At 42.9% G+C, this 24,521-nt stretch overlaps 1 long non-coding RNA gene across 3 annotated transcripts; it reads right to left on the bottom strand.

Annotated features, from left to right (window-relative positions):
• Nucleotides 1-427: 427 nt before the first annotated feature.
• On the bottom strand, nt 428-24,521 carry LOC141414929 (uncharacterized). 3 transcript variants are annotated; one of them, XR_012439936.1, is made up of 4 exons: nt 24,359-24,472; nt 9,086-9,225; nt 7,746-7,972; nt 428-2,133 (listed from the first exon to the last, which is right to left on the bottom strand). It is a non-coding gene; the product is annotated as an uncharacterized lncRNA (long non-coding RNA). The 3 variants fall into 3 exon arrangements; XR_012439937.1 differs by lacking the exon at nt 24,359-24,472 and adding an exon at nt 9,590-10,050; XR_012439935.1 differs by lacking the exon at nt 9,086-9,225 and having other exon boundaries at nt 430-2,133; nt 24,359-24,521.

The raw sequence follows: 24,521 nt of genomic DNA, 5'->3' as shown, positions 1-24,521 counted from the left end.
TCTAAAACCATTTATACTGAAGAGTGTGGACAGTTTCCTTGCAGAATGTCTAACGGCCAGGATATTTTTGATTATTTCTCCACTAGTGCAGTCAAACTAAGTATTTTCACAAGAATATACATTAAGGGGCCCGGTGGCTCACCCTGTAATCACAGCTACTTGGGAGGGGGAGATCTGCAAGATCAGGGTTTGAGACCAGCCTGGGCAAAAAGTTAGCAAGAGCCCATATCAATGAATAAGCTGGGATTGGTGGTGCCTGTGATTCCAGCTATCAGGGAAGCATAAGTAGGACTGCAGTTGGGGGTGGCCTGGGGCAAAACTGAGATCCTACCTGAAAAATAACATAAAACAAAGGAGGAGGAGGAGAAAGGATGGGGATGTGGGCACTCTTGGGTATATCCCCAAGAGTGGTATTGCTGGATCAAATGGTAGATCGATCGATGTTGTGACATTTTCTATGCCTGTGCCCTGTATTCTCCCCAGCTGAAAAGCATCATTAGAAGATGTCTTCTAGTGTGAGACCCTGGTCACATATTCTGGAGGGAACAAAGTACAACTTGCTCACAAGTTGCTGTGTCTGTCTGCTCTAACCTGTTTGGGGGCTAGCAGAATGACTGGCAGAAATGCACATTTCTGTTTTGCCTAAATCAGAACTCACACAAACTCAAACTGGTGAATACTGTTAAAAATTATTGTAGGATACTTTAGCCAACCCCACCCAAAATGTCTGATACAAATGAGTGTAATTGAGAATGCCTAGGGTTGCTAAGGCTGGTGGGGGAACCAGATCATTTATTTTCATTCAGTAGTCTAGAAAAAAAAGACTGAAAAGGCCCAACTTCATTCCCAATCAGGCTGAAAGCCATTTCTTAGCTTTTAAGTTGTCCTTCCCATTTTCCATTTAGAAAAAAAAAGGCTAAGGAATTTTAGCTCAGAAGCAGCCCCCTCAGCCTTCCTGGAAGTTGGATGACACAGGTGAGTGTGGGAGCACTGGGAAGAATTCACTGACGGATGCACCTACTGGGCTTTTCAAAGACAGCCTGGGACACAGAGCAGGTCCAGCTGCAGGGCTCAGTCCTAGCCTATCTCCCTTTGGTCTTGGTTTGGTGGCACTGGGGGATGAACCCAGGGTATTGCACATCAAAGCGATCTTTCAGCCTTAGAAAGTCAGATATGTCTAAAACTTTAATCTGTTAACACCTCTTCTACTCATTAGGCTTTCCTGTAGGAGAAAAGTTCAATTTATATTAGCCCCTCAATACTTTCAGTTTAGGTAAAAATGTAAGCTTGGTGAATGACCAGTCATGTAGGCATCCTACGTGTAGTTTTTGTTGTGTGTGTGTGTGTGTGGTACTGGGGCTTGAACTTGGGGCCTACACCTTGAGCCACTCCAGCAGCCCTTGTGATAGGTGTTTTCAAGGTAAGGTCTCATGAACAATTGGTCTGGGACTGGCTTCAAACCACGATCTTCCTGATCTCTGCCTCCTGAGTTGCTAGGATTACAGGCGTGAGCCACCGGTGCCCACTAATTTGTGTCTTACAGGCAGAAATAGTCTTCTTTAGTGATAGATTCACATCACACATGCATCTAATGACACCTCCCTTCATCACTATGGTGGTCGGCTGGACCATTTTGGAAGATTGGTGGAAAGAAAAGAGTACATCAAATTTTAATCAAGTTTTCAACTTTAATAAAATATTGCTGTTTGTTACATTTTCTTGTATTTTCTCAACTTACAAAGACAGCAATGTCTTTGCATGTTTTTGTGGCCCCTTTTCAAATAGGTCTAATCTTAATACAAAAGGGTGATTGGGAAGGAGTGGCAGGGACAGGGTGGCAGGGGCTGGGGTGGCAGGGACTCGGGTGGGGCAGAGCCCCGGCCCCACTTTAAACACACATAATGGTCACTTGACCATTTCTATCAGCCCTGTAAAAAAAGGGGAGGCAGAGGTCATCCTTCAATTCTACACACTCCTGCTGGTTTGAGATGTTGTACCACATGTGCAGGTTCTGCTGCATTTGGAGTGGGGAAGTTGCTCCAATGTCTCGTTCCTCAAAATGCACGTCATCAGTGAGGCTGACGTCTTCAAACTCCCCCTCATCACACGCAACTTTACGGTCATCCTGGGGAACTGGAGAACATCATCAAAAATGAAATTAGCCAGGTTCAGAAAGCCAAAGGCCACATGTTTTCTCTCATGTGTGGAAAACAGATCCAATACAAACACAAGCAATATTATAAAACAGGTCACGCTAAGGGGACAGGGAGACTAATAGAAGGAAGTTAAGAAGGTGAATATGGCTGATGTACTTTGTATACAAGAATGAATATAGAATTTTTAAACCTTTGAAATCACCATAAGGAGGGGTCTAAGATAGAAAGAGAAAAATAGAGATGAACCAATTTGGATTGTAACACACATATACATAGAAATGTCACAGCGAAACTCCCTCTTATAGCTCTATTAAACAAACAAAATTGGTTTTTTTTTTTTTTTCAAAAACAGAGAACAGGAAGGTAAAACAGGTCTTGTCTGGGCGGCTGGTACTAGTGGGAGGGGGGAAGATATAAGGAAAGGGTTTAGGAAGGTGAATATGGTGGAAATATTTTGTACTTATGTATGAAAATGGAATGAGACCTGTTGAAACTGTTCCAGGAGTGGGGGAGGGTGGATAAAAGGATAATTATGGAGGGGGTGAATTCAACTATGAAACACTGTAAGAATTTTTGTAACTGTCACAATAAACACCAAGTACACCAGTAATATGATCTTAAAAAGAACAATAAAATTTAAAAAACAAAAAACATTTCCTCTGGGGGCCATGGGGCGCTGAGGTGGACCCAGCAGCACAGCTGTGGGTGACTGCCAGAACTTGCCTTGCCACATTTTGCACTGGTCATCAAGCTGGAACTTCAGATCCTGAAGCTCCCAGGTTAATTCCCCGTTCTGTCTGGGCAGCATGCAGATGGTCTCCGCCTTCTTGTCTTCAATCTCCTTCAGCAGTGCACTGAGGGCAGTGCATTCTCCAATTGCACCCACTGGTACCCCTTGAGGCTCCAGGTCTTCTGCCATCACCTCCAGGAGGCAGTCTTTTGGTGCCTCTGTCTTGCCAGTTGGCTTCTGGTTGACAGCCACCTGATCTCGATGGGCCACCATGTCTTCCTGCTGGTGGCACAGGCACTGGACTCCCTCCTCCTGCCAGCTGGGAGCCTCCTGGCTATTCACCTCCATGATAACCTTGAGGTCGTCTAGGTTTTCTTGCAGATGGCCCAGCTTCTTGACAAGCTTCTTCTTCACATTCTGCTCCTCCAGCAGGGCGGAGGTCAACTTCATATTGTCATGCTGAAGCTGGGCCAGTAGCTCCTTCAGCACCGCGCTCAGGTCAGTCAAGGTCTCCTGGTTCTCCATGCTCTTCATATCCTCCTTTCCATCCACTGCCTGCTCGCCCGGGATTCTGGCTGCCTGCTCCAGTGCCAGGAGCTGCCGCTCCTGGTCCTCTTTGAGGCGACTCAGCCTGTCATTCTCCCTCACTTGGGCCTCTAACTGACCCTCCAGGCACTCTAGCGCTTTTCTCAGCTGCCGAGCCTCCTCCTCCAGTCGCTGTTCTGCTGCACTGGGCCCGGCTGGGGGCTGTGGAGGTGACGGCTCTTCCAACAGGCTCCTCAGTTCCTCCAGGGTGCTTTTCAGTTGAAGAACATCTTGGGCACTGCTCTCCAACTCTTCCTGCAGGATACGCATGGCTGCTGAGGTCTGCTGCAGCTGGCTGGAGGACTCCAGCAGCCTGGCCTCAGACAGCGCCAGCTTCTTCTCAAGCTCCTCCCGGCTCAGCTGCATGGCTTCTTTTTCTGCCAAGAGGATTTGAAGCTTCTTCTCCAGCTGCAAGTCCTTCTCTTTCAGGTCTTCGGTTTTGTGGTTGCACACGTTGAGGGCATCTCGCTTCACATCATTCTTCCTGGATGTGATGACGGCCTCCCAGTTTATGACGGGAAAATCCTCATATGCAAGCTTTTTGCTACTCTTGATGCCAGTGTCTGGTGAAGGTACACTGGCAGGCAATGCACCCTCAGAAGCTGTTGGTGCAGGAGCACTGCGGTTTGGGGGCACATCCTCACAAATAGTGGGGAGCTCAGGGTTATCATTTTTTATCTTTTGCTTTTTCTTTCCCCCTACAGGCACACTAAGGTTGTTCCTGAGCTGGAAGGCTCTCAGCATTTTCTTGCCCGAGGCCAGTTTCTGAAGTTTGACTTCTTCAGAAATAGCTGGTCTAGGAGGAGGAAGGTGGCGGGTCCACATGACCACACAATCTACCAGCTCTTTCTCAAACACTCAAGATCTTTGTCCACCACACACAACCGTCTTCCTCCACCAGTTATCACGATATATCTCTACCACAATCGACAGTCTTCCTCCTCCACTTATCACGATCTCTCTTCCACTCTCCACAATCCTCCTCCACGTCTTATCACGATGTTTCTTGAATATTCACAACAATCTTCCTCTAACACACAACACGTTCTTCACACAAAATCTTTCGTCCCAAGCACAAAACCCCAATCTTCCTCCCACACACGCCACAATCAACACCCACACACACCACAATCAACTCCCACACACAGAAACAGTCTTGTCCCACACACACACACACCACAATCACTAGAAACACTCAGCGCACCACGTTCCTCCGCCTCTAGCCAGCACCGCGTCCTCTACTCCAACAGCTCGCAGCGGTGTGAGCCAGAAGAGGCAGATGCAGGGGATGCTAGGCAGCATGGAATGTAGAATGTGGGCGTGGCCTGAATCCTCGCACGCCATTGGTGGGTGAGTAAGATGCAGGAGAAAGACTTTGTGAGGGCTGGGCAGGGTTAAAATGAGAGCAGGTGCAGCCCCTGCCCCAACCCCACCCACCCACTGAGGGTGGGGGTGAGGCAGGTCTCCCTGGGTGTCTCTGCACAGTTTTCAAGGCAATGACTCATGACATCCTTCACAGAGTTCTAGTTAACTGAGGCACCTTAGAGGATGCTCTTTGGCCACTGCAGACACCTGACCAGGCCTCAGACCTCAGTCCTCAGGAGATGGGTGACAATGGACAGAAGGTGACAGTACATCACTTTACAGTCCCTTTCCTGAGTCCTCAGCTATGTCTTGTACGTCCAGGTTTTAGAAATCACATCCAGGGTATCCCCCATCCAGTCCTGCACAGTCCCCTTTATCACATACACCTGAGGGTCCCTGATCTCAGTAGTGTATATGACCCCACCTAGATGGACCCAGGCCTGGTCTCCCACTTCCCAGCTACTGCTCTTCACACACCTCCAAGGTACTGCTCTCCACTCAGAGTGGCTCTTGGTCCGGTCAGCTCTTCTCCTTGGATTCTTTTCCAGGACCAAACCAGGACAGCACCAAAGTTGCAATGGGGCCTTCTGATCCCCTGTGAGTACATCTGTGTCCCTCCCCATTCCTCCCTCTCCAACCCAAGAACAGCTCACCCACTTCAGCTCTTTAAGGTCTTTCCTCAGCAGACCTGTTCTGAGAAACTCCACGACATTTCTTGATCCCTTTCCTTCCCTTCCCTTCATCCTGGCCTCCATTCTTCAAGGAGGTGTTGTGTCTGGAGATGCTGCCTTCTCAGAGGTCTTTACCCCTCTCCTCCTCCAGCCAACTCTGCTCAGTTTCTCCCTCATCATTTGAATTTTATTAATTTGGATCTTCTCCCTCTTTCTTTATTTCTTTGTTAATGGGTTTGTCAATCTCATCTATCTTTTCAAAGAACAACTTTTTCATTTCATCCATTCTGTGTTTTGTTTCTTTTTTTTAGTCTCCATTTCATAAGTTTATTATTTCGTTCCACCTGCTAATCTTAGATTTTGCTTGCTCTTGTTTATCTAAGTTGCTGAGTGTTATTTACGAGGCCAAACAATAAATTTTATTTCTTCATATAAAAAGTGTATATATTTCTGGGACACCGTGTGATGGTTTGATATATGTGGCTAATCTCACTGTTTGGACTCGTAGGACAATTGGATCCTCTCAGTTGATTATTTTTTCCACCAACCATGTGGAGAAAAAGTATACAATGCTCAGAAGACTAATGAAGAATTAGGGGAGTCAGGCCGTGGACCAATAGTGGATCATGGAGCCAGTCAGGTATACACAGCCTTGGTAGCCAAACATAACACAACTTGCCAGCCTTTTTTTTTTCAATTTCTTCTTACTTCAACTTGGCAGTCTTTTATCCAATTCATCAAGCACATTAGCTAGAAATAATTGATACAAATCAAACTATGGCTTTAAACTGCTAGTGGTAGAATTTAGACATGATAAGTTTTTTTAAAAAAAATAAAGAAAAGAAGATAAAGTGACCTAGGAAACCTGGAATTGCTGGAACTATAACTGCAGAAGATAATGGAACTCAATTTGGAAAAAAAAAAAAAAGAGAGAAAGAGAAAAACCTATATTTGAAGATGACACGATCTTATATAGAGAAAGCTGTAAAGAATTTACACAAAATCTAAGAGAACTAATAAGCTCAGCAAGATTGCAGGAGACAAGATCATGATACAGAAATTAGTTGTGACAATAATTTGAAAATAAAATTAAGAAAACAATTCCATGTTCAATAGCATGAGAAAGAATAAAATACTTTGGAATCTAATAAAAAGAAGTTTCCAACTTGTACACTGAAATCTGAGAACATGCTTACGGAAGTTAAGGAGGACATAAATAACTGGAAAGGCATTGCAATAGTTTGCATGTGCTAGAAGCTTGGTCCCCAGTGTGGCCAGGTTGCAGTGCTGGATCCATTAAGAGGTGGGACCTATCTGGACACCAGTGGCTCACGCCTGTAATCCTAGCTTCTCACGAGGCAGAGATCAGAACTATCACAGTTCAAAGCCAGCCCGGGCAAACTGTTAGTGAGACCCTATCTGGAAAACACCCTTCACAAAAATAGGGCCAGTGGAATGGTTCAAGGTGTAGGCCCTGAGTTCAAGCCCCAGTACTCGGAGGGGGGGGGAAAAAAAGAAAGAGTTGGGACGTAGTGGCAGGTGATTAGGTCATGGAGACATCTTGGGATTAACAGTGGTGTCAAGAGGTTAGTTTGCTAGGACATGCGAGAGTGGGTTATTAGGAAATGACATCATCCCATGTGCTTAGCCCCTTATACATGTGTCTGCTTCCGTTTCTGCTTCTCCACCATGCTGTCATGCAGCCAATGGGCACTGTGACCATTGGACCCTCTTTTTGGACCCTCTTGCCACCAGAATCATGAGCCAAATAAACCTCTTTTCCCCCTAAGGTACCCAGCCTCAGGAGGTTATGTGTGTAGCTCAGTGGTGGAGCACTTGCTAACATCCATGAAGCTTGGATTTGATCCTTAGCACCACATACATAAAAAGTACCCAGCTGCAGGTATTTTGTTATAGTAAAACATAGCTGCTACTTTAACCAATTGCGGCTGCAGCTCTTTCACCAAGTAAGCTGGATAAAGCATGCTTTTCCTTCTTGAGATTTTACATTTCAGAAGTACTTGTTTCTGACGCTTTTTGCCATGATTTCATCTTGCAAACCTGAATTTTATTTGGAGTACGCCCAGTTCATGTTTAAATGACAGTTCCTTAACAAGAGAAAGAAAAATTCTGCTTCATTTTTCCTCTGTTACCAGAAACCACAATGGGTGTACATATGTTAAATATATTCTTACAAATGTCCAGGTCATGTTTACCAGCTGGAATTCTCTTACTTACTGTGTGGGTATTTTGCATTGAGATATTTGATCAAGACATTAATATGAGTGAAAGGTCGTTGACTGAAGACGAATTTGAGATCCACTAAAATTAATTATGTTTGTCCTTCTGGGGGCTGTGGAAGCTTCATATTATCCTTGGATATCATTAGACGTCTTAGCTCTTGAAGTACAACTTTAATGCTATGTGAATTGTGCCACTTTGCTAACTTTGCTCCGTGCATCCACCTGAAAGAGGAGGAAGAGTACAATTAACTTCCAAGTTTAAAGTACTGTGGAACCACAGCAGATGTAGTGGAACTCGCCTGTAATCCTGGAAGTCAGGAGGCAGAGGCAGGAGGATCACAAGTTTGAGGTCAGCCTGGGCTACAGGCAGTCTCAAAAACAAAAATGAAAAGAAAGTATTATGGAACCAACTCTTAAAAAATACTTTAATAAGATTGTAATACTAGGAAATTACAAATTCAAAAAATATTCTATGAAATACAGGTTCATAATACTATAACACTTAGGAAAATATTCCTTCTTTAATAGGAATTTGCTAAAAATCTTGGGGGGGGTGTTGTATGTGAACTTTTCTGTATTTTCCAATAAACATGTAGTGAACTTTGGTCATCAGACCAATGGAATAGAATAAAAGACCCACATAGCTAAGCCATCTGATTCTCAATGACAAACATTTTTTTGGTGGTGACAGTGGCATTAGGTTTTAAACATCCGGGCCTTGCACTTGCTAGGCAGGCAATCTACCACTAGAGCTGCACACAGCTCCAGCCATCTGATTCTCTACAAAGGAGCCAAAACACATACTATGGAGAAAAGACAGCCTCTTTGACAAATCATGGTGGAAAAACTGGATATCCACATGTAGAAGAGAAAACTACATCCTTTTCTCTCACCCTGCACAAAAATCAATACAAAATGTATCAAAGAATTTAATGTAAAACTTGAAACTCTGAAACTACTACAGTAAAGCTTGGGGAAAACACTAGGTAGAGGCAATGAAATAGGACTCCAATAGCCCAGGAAATAGGAGTGAGAACTTGCAAATGGGACTGCATAAAATTAAAAAACTTCTGCATAGCAAAGGAAACAACAGAATGAAGAGATAGCCTACATATGAAAGAAAATCTTTACCACTTACTTGACAGGGGACTAGTATCCAGAAAACATAAAGAACACAAAAGTTAAAAACCAAAAAAAACAAATAATCCAATCAATCAACAAATAGGCAGATGAAGTGAATGGACTGTTCTAAAAGAAGTGCAAATGGTCAATAAATACATGAGAAAATGCTCAGCATCCTTAGCTGTCAGAGAAATGCAAATGAGAGGTACACACCATGTTACCTCATTCACAGTGGTGTTCATAATGAAGAAACAAACGACAAAGCTGGCAAGCACTGGGAGCGGTGGCCCTCATATACCACTGGTAGAAATGTAAATTAGTGCAGCCACTGTAGAAATCAGTATGAAGGTTACCTGAAAAAAACAAATACAGAACTGCCAAATATAGATCTCACTAAGCCATCCCTGGTATATACTCAGCATAAAAAGAGATATGTACATAGAAAGAAATATTCAGAATAATCACAACAACCAAGTTTTAGAATCAGCCTAGATGCCCATAAATGGATGAATGGATAAAGAAAATGTGATATATATACACAATTCAACCATAAAACAGAACTAAATTATGTCATTTGCAGGAAAATGGATGGAACTTGTTGGAGATTATTATGGGAAGTGAAATAAGCCAGACTTGGAAAGACAATAGTGATTTTTCTCATCTGCAGAAGCTGGATTAAAAGAAAACTTGGATATGAATCTATGCAGCTACACCCACCTGATTTTTGACAAAGATGCCCAAAACATACAATGAAAAATGACGTCCTCTTCCACAAATGTTGCTGGGAAAACTGGATATCTGTATGCAGAAAACTGACAGTAGATCCATGCCTTTCACCCTGTACAAATATCAACTCAAAGTGGATTAAGGACCTTAATATAAGACCTGAAACTTTCAAGCTAGGGTAGGAAAGAGCAGGGAACACACTGGAACTTAGAGGCATAGGCAATGACTTCCTAAATAGAACTCAAGTGGCTCAGAAACTAAGAGAAAGGATTGACAAATGGTACTACATGGAACTAAAAAGAAACCTCTTGCAATTGCTTTAAGTGCAGCAGGGAGGGGGTTGAGGAGGAGAGATGGTGGGGGTGATCTAACCAATGTACAATGCAAGCCTATTTGGAACTGTCACAATGAATCCCCCTTGTACAACAAATATATTCTAATAAAGAATTTTAATAAAACATTTTTCTAGAGTGAAATCATTAAGTAGCATCAGTAAGAGGTTGAGTGAAAACTGTCGTTAATCATGAGTGTTGCAATCTGGTTCTTAGGAAACAAACAGATGGAGACTAGAATGCAGGAAGTTTATTTGGGGTGCCCTTGGGACCAGTGGGAGAGCCGAGAAAGGCCTCTCGGATCCCCAAAGCAGCCTGGGGCTGGAATGACACTTTGGAGTTATTCTGAACTGGAGTGGGGAGACTGGGCCTTTGCAAACCCCATCAAACAGCCACTGGGCCTGTGCTACTCTTGGTAAAGTGGGCAGGGATGGAGCTGAGTTCCCAGCTGTCCACCTTTGGGGGAAACTGGGGACATGAGTATTTCAGTCCTGGAGGTAAGCGAGCTGGGCAGCAACCCACAGCAGCCATGACAGCATAAAGTGGCCATGGGAAAGGTATGATAGAAGGAGGCTATCCAGAACCTTTCTACCCAGGAATACTCAGCTAAGATCTTCAAGTTCAGTCAGGTAAGTAAACTCAGACCTTTTGGCAGTACTGGAGTTTAAACTCAGGACCTCAACACTTGCTAGGCAGGTGCTCTTACTGCTTGAGTCACTCTACCAGCTTTTTTTTTTTTTTTTTGTGATGGGTACTTTTGAGACAGGGTCTCACGGACTATTTCCCCGGGCTGGATTTGAACCACAATCCTCCTTATATCTGCCTCCTGAGTAGCTAGGATTACAGGCATAAGCCACAAGTGTCCACCAGTACGGTCTCAAATTTGCCCAGCCCAGACTGGACCATGATCTTCTTTTTTAAGCTTCCCACTGTCATGACAGTTACAGGCCACCACATCTAGCTTGTTTCCATTGAGAATGGGGTCTTGCAAACTTTTTTGCCATGGATGGCCTCCAACCACCATCCTCCTGATCTCAGCCTCCCATGTAGCTTGGGATGACAGGTGCACACCACTATGCCCAGCAATTGTTGAGATGGAGCATTGCTAATTAGGCCCTAGGCTGACCTTGAACCATGACCCTCCCAATCTCAGCCTCCCCAGTAGCTAGGATTACAGGTGTGAGCCACCTGAGGAAATAAACCTCAGCAAGCCTGTGGTTGCTGGGAAAACTGGAACCTGAAAGGTTAGGAAACTGGAAGACAGGAAATGACTGTGATCCAGAGTCAAAGCCACAGGCTCTGAAGGGCTGAGACCCTGAGCCAGGCTCCCTCTTCCTACGTACCTCACCAGGAGGCTCCAGGGCAGCTTTCTATCCCCCAACCTTAGAATTCCCAGCACCCACCCAGGGGATACACACAAAACAGTCAAAAAAGCAGTCAGCCAAGTCAAGAACTATCATGTGTTATCTAACTGGTTCTCCATTTTTCCATGAGCTCAGAGTGCCTCGTCTAAGGAGACCAGAGAGGGCATCTTGTAAGATGGATCATGACGCAGTCCTCAAAAAGGTGCTGTTCAGAGATAGTTTCAGCAGCCTGAGTGAGAGGACAGCTCAGCTTCCACAGGCCTGAGGTTGGAGCGCAGCAGGTGCCAACTTGTTAACAGACAGGAGACTGACATCCTCTCCCAGCTCAGGCCTTCCTCTTCCTGGACACTGAGCTCCAGGCTGCCTTCCCTGGTCCCCTGCTGTAGGGAGACTGAGACATGTGAACACCCAAAACATCTAGGTCAGAGCCAGCTCACAGTGCATCTGCTCTGAGGAGCCTGAGGAGGACCAGAGTGGTCCTAACCACAATGGTCACTGCCATCATAACTATAGAGCACTCACTGCGTACCAGGCAATATTAAGGGCTTTGTACAATGATTCATTTAATGTTTACACCCTGTGCTGTGAGCACCAGTGATTCTGTTTTACAACAGACTTGTAGCTGCAAGCAGTCAACAGCACACAGAGGAGGTCAGTGAATATAAACTCAGACTGTGGTTCTCAGCCCTGCCTGGCTTTGGGAAAACGGTCAGGGCGGGCTCCGAGTCCATGCAGAATTGATTTTTGACAGCAGAGGGCGCCAATGTCTAGGAAAAGCTTCTTGCCACAGCAAACCCAGATACAATTGGTGCAAGGGAACATAAATGCCAAAGCCAGCAAATGATCCCTTGTGCCTTATAGCTTCGGAAAGGAACTCAAAATTAACCTGGTCATAATGCAGGCAGCTCAGACCTAGATTTAGTGAATGTTAGATCCCAGCTGTTTGAGCCTCCTTATCTGCAGTCCCAGAACTCAACAAATGTCCCATGGGGAAAACCAGGCTTGCCTTGGGGACTCCTCTGGTTTCTAGTGTGTCACACTAACTGCATGGGATGGCCACAACCTCTGTTTCCTCTTTCCATCAGAAGAGTCAAATACCCCAGGGAAGGAAGTGAGAAGGGGTGGGCTCAGGCCTCCTGTTCAGCCCTCTCTTGCTTGTTTCTTACACTGTTCTCCCCGTCTTTAAGAACTCCATTGTTACAATGTATTGCTTTCTTCTGTTATTGCAGTAACATGGTGGTGACCTGTTGCAACTTTCTGTAATCACCCGGAAATGAAGATCCAGGTTACACTTCCCTTTCCACATTTGTGAAAGGATGAAGATTATGTAAACATTAAATGAAGAGGAGGACACAGGGGGCACATAGTAAAGCGTGGCTTTTGTCTACCTCTGAAGGGACATGCAGGGACGGGAGGCCATGTGGACCCGGCTGAGAGTGCTGACCTCCATCAGTTGCTCAAATTAGAATTCCAGCCAGACTTTGAATGAGTTGCTTAGCCTCTCCTAGCCTCAGTGTCCTCCTCCAATGAGAAGTATGAGGATGAAGTGACATAACGTCCTATCTTACCTCTGAGCTTGGCTCTTGATAAGTACTTAGTGATAATTAATAGCACATCACATTTTATGTACTATTTGAAATAAAGGAAGGTACATTAAGGGATTATAGCATTTGGAGAATGCCTATAAATGACCAAATATTATAATGAATATCAAAAAGTTATGAATATTGATAAAGGTTTCTTAGATTTTTACATCCATTTAGTATTTTCCCAATTGTTTTGACAATCATTATCTCTATATCCTCCACCACCAGGCAATATTTAGCAGAACATATTTTCTCCCCATTTTAAAGATGAGGCGCTGGATGCAGGTGGCTCACACGTATAATCCTAGCTACTCGGGAGGCAGAGATCAGAAGGATCAAGGTTCAAAGCCAGCCCTGGCCAAAAAAAAAAAAAAAAATCACACAAAAAAAAAGGGCTGGTGGAGTGGCTCAAGGTGTTGGCCCTGAGTTCAAATCCCAGTACTGGAAAAAAAAAATAATAATAAAGATGAGAAAACTAAGGTTTAAAGACATTAAATGAATCAGCTAATGTTCACCCAGCTACTTAGGAGAAGAAACAGTAAAAGAATTACTCTTCATAACCCTAATTCTTGCCTGCAAGGATATAATAATCCTATCATTGAGTGATGTCATTGGGGGAATATTATCCAGTGGTATAATATGGAAATCAGATAAGGATACAATAGGAAATCATGTTAGCAAAATCCATGATTGTATGTTTGATTGAACCATCAGCCATCATACTACAGAACCCTAAAGAAAATAGAGGAAACACAGAAATCATGAAAGAGGAAGGCGAGGAACACAAGCTCATATGACAAGTTCCGACCACTTTTTCCAAAATGTATTCATTCCACCAAAATGTTTGTACTAACATCAAGTTCTGTGTTAGAATGCAGTCATAGACAAAAGCCTACCTCCTTCACTCATGGAGCTTATCATCAAGCAAGGGAAACAATGATCAAGTAACCCACACATAGGTATAGGTATATAGAGTTGTCCCTCAGTATCTATGGGAAATTAGTTCCAGGATCCCTGGGAATACAAAAATGTGCAGATGCTCAGGCCCCTAATGTACAGTGGCATTGCATTTGCATATAACTACACATCCTGTCATATACTTTAAATCATCTTTGGAGTATTTATACCTAACACAACATACTGTTGTGTACTGTTTTTGGGGGGGGAGGGAAATGAGAAGGAAAGAAAATCTACGTGTATCCAGTATAGACACAACTGTTTTCAGGTATTTTCAATCCATGGTTGAATCCATGATGTGAGATCTATGTACATAGAAGGCTGATGGTAATTGATGGAAAACTGAGGTGGTGTTGTGATGTGTACGTGGAGAGCCCCAAGAGTTGGCAAGGGCACCTGAAGGGCAACTCAAGGAATGGAACACTGCAGACTAAGGGACAATGTGTGAAATCCCTGGTGAGCATGGAATGCCTCAGGAAGGGAAAAGAAGCAAGTGAGCTTCAAGAGTCATAGAGAAGGTGGGTAGGAAGGTGGCATAAGAGTCCACCAATGGCCAATCCAGCCTGGGCCTTGAAGACTGTGGTTGGCTTTGGGGTCTTAGTCTAATAGAAATGGGAAACCATTTGCTATGGTTAAATGTTTGTATCCCTCAAAATTCATATGCTAAAACCTAATTACCAGTGTGGTCATATGAAGAGGTAGAGATTGTAGGAGGTAGTTGGGTTATGAGTGAGGAGCCCTCATGAATGGGCTTAGTACCCCTCTAAAAGAGGTCCCTGAGACCCAGCATGTGGGGACACAGGTAGGAGGCACCATCTATAAACCAGGAAACAGGACCCTCATCTGACACCAACTGTTGATCATGGACTTCCAGTCTCTACAACTGTGAGAAATAAATGTCTGTTGTGCACACAGTTTATGGCATTTTGTTATGGCCATCAAATGGGCTGAGATGCCATTAAAGAGCCTTAAATGGGGGAAGAAGCCAAGAATAAGACTAAGGAAAGAGAGATGAGACAGCTTTCCTGGGATGCTTTGGTTATAAGCAACAGTAACAGGGTATGGTTTACTTCAGGAAAAAACTAATTTATTAGATGTCATAGCACCAGAAGCAAGGCCTTAAGAAAGGCAGGAACAAAGGCAGGGCCAAAGACACAATAGCCAGGACTGACTTGCCACATCAGAATGAATTGGCTCCAAGTATACTCCATATCTAGGTCACTCCTCCCAAGATTCAGTTTCCCCAAAGATGAACCTGATGGGCTCAGCTTGTCTCACTGGTCCAATTCGCTACAGCCAGAAGGCAACACAGCCAAACTGACAGTATCTTAGTAAGATAGCTTGCAAGGGAAGGGATTTTCCCTCAAAGGGAAATCAATAAAGGAGTTGACTGACAGTCCCAAAAAAAGTGGAAAGAAGTTCTGGGTAGACAGACAGAGAATAATCCATCAGGGGCTGGAAGTATAGCTCAGTGGTGGAGTACTTGCCTCAGATGCCCAAAGGTCTTGAGTTCTATCCCCAACATGGCAAGAAAAAAAAAAAACCATGAAGTGTCTACTGTAGACTCTGAAGCAAAGCTAGGGTCATTGGGTACAAACTGGGTAGACCTGTGGTTTTACCCAGGCAGCAAATTATTTTGGGCTGCAACTTGTCAAAGCTGGCAAGCCATGTGGAGGTTTGGGAGTTGGGAAACAGACAAAGAACTTACCTACCAGATGGTACCTCAAATGAAGTCACATGTCATAAAACCCTACCTCCACCCCGACCTCATTGTCTGACTCATCTGTAGCTCTCAGAGAGAGAGAAAGCAACACTAAATACACAAGCCACCAAAAGTAGTAAGAGGTGGCAGAGGAAACTGAACAGGAATTTGTGCATTCCATAAAAATAATGCAGAGACTTACACCTCCAAGGATGAAGGCTGACCTGGAGCATTCCCCTCCCTAGGGAGGATAAATAAAGGGATGCATATTACATATAAATGGGTTTCTGGGTATGCAGAACAAAATACCAGAAAAATGAGTCATGGAGTCTGCAGACAGGACTATAGGACCTTTTCTTTGAAAAGATCTGTCTGTTCAAATAGCATGGTGGCTTCCCTCCTTGACTGGCAAACTTAGCTCAAAAAAATGCTGATTCAACACATAGTTTCTCACAGGAAGAACATTTCAATTGTGGGTTGCATTATCTTAAGAAATCCATAGTTGTTAAATCAAGTACACATTGCAAAAGCAGCAAAGCAAAATTGCACAAGAAAGCAGGGTGTGCTGGTACACACACGTGTAATCCCAGTAGTTGGAAGGCAGAGGCAGGAAGATTTCAAGTTTGAGGCTAGCCTGGGCTACATAGGAGACCCTGCCTTATAAAAAAGAAAAATTGCCCAGTGCTAGACTTTGGGGTAGGACAAGGAGCCTTCATCTGCCTCCTTACTAATTACTTTCAGTAGAACAGACCTCAAGTTGCTTAATGCAGTTCTGAGCCCTAGCTCAACTGTTTCTGACATTTTCTTTCCTTTTCATGGAAAATTTCTTCCACTGCGCTTAGATGAAAAACTGTTGGATGCAATGAGCATCATTGATTGTAAGGATAAGAGCCCAGAGATGATGGGCGATGTGTCAAATCTTCAAAACACCACTGCCAAAATCAAGAAATGTCTATTTTGCAGAAAGCCAGCTATTTACAAACACGTCATTTCCATGGGAAGCAAGCTGGTGAATTTACAGTGAGAACCTGAGTGTAAGAGCAAGTGCAGGAAAAACTGCACAGGTTCCTTAAAGAGACCAAGCACAGTAGCTTCCTCACTGCGGGGCTCAGGTCCTCACTTTTCCATTTAAAACCATCTCACACCAGCTCTGGGACCAATCTACAGAAGCACAGCCTTTGAACTAGATCCCCACCTTCCTGCATCATCCAAACTCCTTGGCCCAAGTTCCCTCAATTTTTAGTTACTTCCATATTTCCTTGATGATTTTTTTAATCTTATCTGGGCATAGTATGTATGATTACTCAATTAAATTACCTTATTTTCTTTACCACATTGTAAGAAATATTACCGATACTGCCCAAATATTTTCTGTGTTTGCTAATATAAACACCTAACTGACAAACTTTAATATATTAATCATGGACCACCCAAAATCATCTTGTATGGCCCCTGGCAATTCTGCACTTCAGGAATCACACGTGAGCCTGCTAAAACAACCTCTCTTATTCCCACTTCATTCTCTACTTTCTTTTAGTGAAGCACTTGTCAATGACATTGTAATTTTTGTGTTATTATTTAAGTGACAGTGACGGTGGCTTTCATTAGCCCACACACTCTGCATGAGCAGATGTCTTCTTCAGTATCCTTGATGCCTAGTACAATGCCTGGCTCATAGTAGTAGGTACTCACGATCTAATGAAGCCAGACCTCTGGGATTTTTAAATCAAGCATTATCGTCTGTCTTGGGCAACTTACTCAATTCCTCTATTTATCAGTCTCCCTATTTTAAAATGGTACTCGCCCATGGGGATGTTTTGAGTATTAAATTAATTAATAACTGAAATGAGCTTAAACCAAAGTCCTTCACAATTCAGTGCTCAATGAATTCCATTATTCCTGTCAAAAAAGTACACACAGTTATTTTGACCTTTCTGGGCCTCTAATGACTATTGTAATGGTCCAGGCAAAAGATAATGAGTGAGGCTTGCAGACATGTGATAGATACCAGCTTAGCATCATAGGCCCGATATCTGAAGAGATGGGAGAGACACAAGAGTCAAGGAGGATCAAGTCCACATGGGGGAACTGGAGTGTCTCAGAGTTCAAGACCACTGCCAGATCGGCTCAAAGCTGCATCAGAAATCAGGGAGTTGATTAGCAGTGCTCAAAATCCAGGAAAAGAGGCTGAGCCTCAAAGAGTGCAGAAGCAAGAACCAACGACAAGTCAGGTGCCAGTGGCTCATACCTGCAATCTTAGGTACTCAGAAGACAGAGAGCAGGAGGATTAGTGTTTGAGGCCAACCAGGAGGAAAAAGTTCAAGAAATCCTACCTCCATAGAAAAAGGTGGGCATGGTATCACAGGTGTGTCATCCTCAAACTTATGGGGATCATGACCCAGGTCCACCGGGGCAAAAAGTGAGATCCTATCTCAGAAATACCCAGAGCCAAAAGGACTGGAGACATGACTCAAGAGGTAGAATACCGGCCTAGCAAGTGCAAAGCCCTAAGTTCAAACTCCAGTACTGCCAAAACCTGGTCAAATCCAAGGGGAGCTTCCAAACCACAAGGAGCTAAGGAGGCAATGAGCAGAGTCACAAGCACTGTGACAGGGCAAATCTCACCTGAGGTGGGGTGCTCCATGAATTCTCCCTGCTTGTAAATGATAACAAACTTGAGTGACAATAAATTGGTTTCTGCAAAACTAAAGGTCTTTCGAGGCTAGATGAGAAAGAAGAAATACCATCAGTGTGAGTAAATGGGAGTGTTTCGTGTTCCCACCTCACAGGTTGAGCTCGAACAAGTTGGAAGAAGCTCAGTGAGAAATCTGGGCTCCAGGGTGTTGGCCCTGTCTTCACTGCCAGACCGCCCCTGATGTCCTGGGGTCTCTCCAGCTATTCCATGTGAGATTGGAATGCTTGACCTTTGGGGTCACTTCCAGCCCTTAAAAGAGTCTTAAAGCTGAGCACTGGTGTCTCACACCTGTAATGCTAGCTACTCAGGAGGCAGAGATCAGGAGGATTGAGGTTTGAAGCCAGCCAAGGCAAATAGTTCTTAAGACACTAATCTCAAAAATACCCATCATAAAAAAGAACTGGTGGAGGGGCTCAAGAAGTAGAGTGCCATTCACAATAACCAAGTTATGGAAACAAGCCAAGATGCCCCAGCACTGACGAATGGATTAAGAAAATGTGGTATCTATACACAATGGAATTTTATGCAGCCATGAAGAAGAACGAAATGTTATCATTTGCTGGTAAATGGATGGAATTGGAGAACATCATTCTGAGTGAGGTTAGCCTGGCCCAAAAGACCAAAAATCGTATGTTCTCCCTCCTATGTGGACATTAGATCAAGGGCAAACACAACAAGGGGATTGGACTATGAGCACATGATAAAAGCGAGAGCACACAAGGAAGGGGTGAGGATAGGTAAGACACCTAAAAAACTAGCTAGCATTTGTTGCCCTTAACGCAGAGAAACTAAAGCAGATACCTTAAAGCAACTGAGGCCAATAGGAGAAGGGGACCAGGACCTAGAGAAAAGGTTAGATCAAAAAGAATTAACCTAGAAGGTAACACCCACGCACAGGAAATCAATGTGAGTCAATGCCCTGTATAGCTATCCTTATCTCAACCAGCAAAACCCCTTGTTCCTTCCTATTATTTCTTATACTCTCTCTACAACAAAATTAGAAATAAGGGCAAAATAGTTTCTGCTGGGTATTGAGGGGGGGAGGGGATGGAGTGGGTGGTAAGGGAGGGGGTGGGGGGCAGGGGGGAGAAATGAACCAAGCCTTGTACGCACATATGAATAATAAAAGAAAAATGAAAAAAAAAAAAAAGAAGTAGAGTGCCTACCTAGCAAGCATGTAAGCCCTGACTCCAAGGCCCAGTAGTGCCAAAAAAAAGTCTTAAAAGTTTTTCTAGTTAGTTCCTTCAAGGCATCACCCCTAAATTTCACTAAACTTCCAGATACAACATCATAAGTTCAAGTTTAGTGTCATTTGGTTCCAGGATCCATCAACCCTTGCAAATACCAAACTCCACAGATGTGTCAAGTCCCTAGTAAAATGGCATAGTGTCAGCATACAATCTATGCAATCTTCCTGGATACTTTAGCTCATCTTTAAACTACTTATAATACCCCATGCAAGTAAATGCTATACAAATAACTGTTATACTGTGTTTTCTCAGGGAGTGACATAAAAATGTTAACACAGATACAATCTCTTAAAAAATGTTTTTGATCTGTTGTTGGTTGAACCTGCAGATGCAGAACCCATGGATACAGAGGGTGAACTGTACTGGTTGTTTCTGTTTGTTTGTTTTGTTGGTTAAATGATTGTAGATAACTCCTTTCACCCTATGGTAAGTTTCTTGGTATCTTCCGATGGACAAAGGTTCTTCATTTTCACATAACTCTTTAAGGTGAATGGGAATTTTAGGAACTAACTTAAGAAAATTTTCCCATCTGGAAGTCATATCCAGATGGGATATCCACTTTCCTGTATTGCCTTCTGATAAGTTGGCCATTATCATCTAACAAAGCCACCCAACTCAGTGACTGAAAACAAAAACCATTTAGTATTCTCCCTCACAGCTCAGGCTGGCTTATCAAATTGAGCTCACTTAATCTGGCTGGGCTCCACCCCAGGCTGGGTTTGGCTCACAGCCTAACTAGGACACTTATCTCCTCACCTCTCATCTTCCTTCTGATGGTAAGGGCAGAGAGGAAGAGGACATGAAGAGCTGTGCAAAGCCCATGGAGACCTAGGCTCATATTGGCATGCTGTCATTTTCACAAAAGCAAGTCTCAGAGCCAAAACTTAAGTCAAGAGAGGAAAGATGTACACTTCCCTTTTGTGAGTGATACTTCAAAGTCACATAGGAAAAGACATGAGCACAGAGAGAACTGGGGCCAATAAAGCAATAATCCGTATTATTACGAGCTTTACATTGTAAGGCAACACTTCACACGGGGTGATTTTGTGTGTGGTGTGAGGTTGGGATTAATTTCTTCCCCTGTGGATAGCTGAATGCCTTTTTTTTTTTTTAAAACATTTCCCCTCATTACACAGAAGGGGTATTTCCATCATGAATTAAGGAACTACATACTGGGTTCTCTTCTCTCTTGATTCAATTGTCTCTCTCAGAGCCCAGACTGCACTGTCTTAAATGCTGTAGCTACAAATAAACCTCAATGTTTAGTAGATTAAGTCTTTCCATCGCCTTCTTCTTCAAGTACTGTCTTGGCTGTCCTGGATCCTTTGCATGTCTGTGTAAAAATTTCAGAATCAGCTATCACATGCCACCAAAAAAATCTAAAAGCGAAACCTTTGTAGAAATTTTTTACTGGAAATGCATTAAATCTATGCATAAATCAGAAGGAAGTGATATTCTTAAAACATGGATTCTACACTGTGAGTATAATGTATCTATCCACTCATTACTTAATACAGATTTTAAATCTTTCCTGTAAAGGCTTTACATATGATTTCGACATACTAGGTAGTTTATACTATTTTAAACTATAACCTTTCAAATTTTAGTTTTTATTTATTGTTGTTATAAGGAAAACACATTCTTACATTTATTTTTATTTCTAGCAAATTCATAAACACCCTTATTAATTCTAATAATTTATCATTGTCTGTAGAAAATCAAAATGAACAAACAATATGATTACCTACAAGTAATAACAATTTTATTTCTTTCATTCTAAACCTTACACATTAAATTTCTTTCTTTTGATCTATTGGTCTATCTGGTGCAATAATGAAGTGGTAACACAAATCTGTCTTGTTCCTCAATGTTTACCTAACATTAATGAACTCCCTTCTATACCTAGTTCCTAAGAATTCTTTTTTACTACAAGTAGATGTTGAATTTTATCAAATTTATTCTGTATCTGCTGAACGGTCATAGCATTTCTTCTTTAATCTATGAATGTGCTTGATCATATTGATTAATTTTAAGCTGTTAACCAACATCGTACTTGTGTGGTATTAATAAGCTTTTTATGTATTACTGCTTTGATTTTTGTTTGCTTATTTATTTGCTTGTTATTATTTTGTAGAAGATTGTTGCATTGGTTTGTAAATTAAATTGACTTGTAATTTTCTTGAAAAAAAACTCGGAGTTGGTGACATGCCTGTAATCCCAGCACTTAGGATACTGAGCCTGGGCTATTTGGCAAGGCTCTGTCTCAAAAAAAAGTTTTTTCCCTTAAAAATAACTAAAGCAATACAAGGGGGCATGGCTCAAATGGCAGAGCACCTGTGTAGAAGGTCAAGGCCCGGGGTTCAAACCCTAGTACTGCCAAAAATAAATATACATACTTTTAAAGTATGCACTAGTATATTCTTTCCATTACTTAAAAGTATATTTCTTAATTTCCAAATACATTGAGATTTTTCTAATGGTCTTTGCCTAATTTCATTTTTGGTTTTGTATCTGTCTGTAATTTCTAGCCTTTGCAGTTGGTAGAGGTGTGTTAATGGCGCAGTGAACGGTTATTTTTGTAAATGGCCTTTTGTAAACAAGCTTGCAAAGGCTGTATATTCTGAAGCTCTAGAGTATGCTGCTGTCCATTACTATTCATGCATGCCAAACCATGCCCAAAACTTAGTGGCTTAAAACTATGACGAGGCTTACTGGCTTACAGTTTTTCTGTGAATGCTGGCCGGACTCACTCTGCATTTGCATTTGCTAGGTTGGCTCGAGGCTCGCTGGTCATCACCAGACTTCCTCACATCTGGCAAACATCCGGCAGTCTGAATTCCCTTTCTCTAGCTGGCTTGGTTTTCTCCAGTCAGCTAAGGCCTGGATCCCAGGATCATTCTTTGTCACTTTTGTGATACGCTACTGTCATAATAAGAGAAGATTTTGCAGCCTGTATTCATAGGGTAGAGAAATCGACTCCACTTCTTGTTGGGAGGAAATTTGTGGCCATTATCAATCAACCATAAGAGATACATAATTTTTTTCTCTGTTTTCAATCCACCATCTCTTCATTTTGACAGTACTGGAACTCAGAGCCTCGCACTTGCGCTCTACTTGCTTAAGCCATACCCCTAACCTTTTTGCTCCAGTTACTTTGTAAATAAGGTCTTCTTTCTACCTAGATCAGCCCAGATCTCAGTCCTCCTACTTCAAACCTCCCACTGTCACTGGATGACACGTGTACTATGCCAAGCTGTTTTCCATTGAGGTGGGGTCTTGCCAACTCTTCTGCCCAGGTTGACCAGGAACCATGATCCTCCCAATCTCAGCTTCCCTCATAGCTTGGGATGACAGGCGCACACCACCATGCTCACCTATTGGTTGAGATGGGGTCTTGCTAACTTTTGGCCTGGGCTGGCCTCAAATCACAATCCTCCCATTCTCAGCCTCTCAGGTAACTAGAATTACAGGTGTGAGCCACGGTGACCTGGCTGATTACCGTCTTACCGTCTACTTTCAATTTATCCTGCCTGTCCTGGGTTTCTTTTGTGTTCTCCAATGGTTAATTTCATTTAGCCATCAACTAATCGGTGTTCAGACATTTAGTCAAACATCATTCTGGGATATCTGTGATGCTATTCTTGGATTACATTAACATTCAAATCATAAGACTGAATAAAGTAGATTGCCTTTCTAGAGGTAGGTCAACAAAATGCTGACCCTCCAGTGAATAATGGTGAACTCCTTCTGCCTGACTGCTCAGACATTATTTTTTTTTTCTCTGTACAGGATCTGAAACATCAGTTCTTTGGGGGCCTCAAGCCTCCCAGATTTGATTTATATCATCAGCTCTCCTGGTTCTCAAACTATTAGACCCAAACTAGAACTTTCGTGGGTCTCCAGCTTACAGACTACAAATCTTGGGACTTCCCATCCTCTATAATCACATGCCAATTCTTTATAACAGATCTCTTACACAAACAGTGACTAATGCAGACAATCTTGTATCTTGCTTTATAATGTAAAGGCACCTGGGACCAGGCATGTGGCCCATACCTGTAATCCCAACTACTCAAGCAGCAGAGATAGGAAAATGATAGTCCAAGCCTGGCTCAGGAAAACATACAAGACCCTATTTGAAAAACAAACTAGAAGAAAACGGATAGGGTGTGCCTCAAGTGGTAAAATGTGTGCCTAGCAAGCATGAGACCCTGAGTTCAAATCCCAGTACTGCCAAAAACAGAAAAAGAATGTAAAGAGACTTGAATACCTATAATTTTGCTTTTAGCCTTTGGAGCCTGTTGGCACTTAAAGACAAAAAGAAAGTCACACTGGAATTATGCCAGATTATTTTTCTGTAATTTTTAAACAGACTTTCTGATTCGGGTGATTCAAATAGGGATCTTCTATGAGGCAGAATAAATATTCACACTTGGAACTCAGAAATGGATGAGCTATATTCTTTTCTTTCCCCACCAATCAAAGTGAAAGCAAAAATAGAATAGTTGTTTCCAAGGGTCCTACAGAAAAAGTCCTTATGCTTTAAGCTTGCTCTGTTCTGTGTGTTGCATGTCTTCCCAAGCAGGTCTGCAGTCCTTCCTCTCACCATGAAATACGAGAAGCCGAAAAGTGACAAAAGAAAGTCATTACTGTCTGAACGCTGCTAGGAAAACATCGTTAGAGCCCAGTGACCATGGAGATGGTTTGTAATCAGCAAACCAAAGCCCTCGCTTTCCTTCGTTCGCTGGGCATCCAAGAAATGGCTGGTTTACAAACCCTGGGCCAAAGCAACAACTGCATAGCAACAAGATTCATACACTGAAAACTCAGCAGGCAAACACTGCTCATGTCCTGCTTATCAAAACCAAACTTACCATAGCAGGCACACCAGGCTTCCTCTCGAGCAGACGGGCAGATCTGATATTCTTGATTAAAACCAAAACACTGGATGAAATATGGAAGTGTTTAAAACACACACACACACACACTGCTGAGCTATCACAAAAGGAAGAGAATCTACCACGGCCAAAATGAACT

This window comes from Castor canadensis, chromosome 12 (assembly GCF_047511655.1).
Source record: "Castor canadensis chromosome 12, mCasCan1.hap1v2, whole genome shotgun sequence".
Lineage (NCBI taxonomy): Eukaryota > Metazoa > Chordata > Mammalia > Rodentia > Castoridae > Castor > Castor canadensis.
This window is presented reverse-complemented; position numbering and strand designations above follow the sequence as displayed.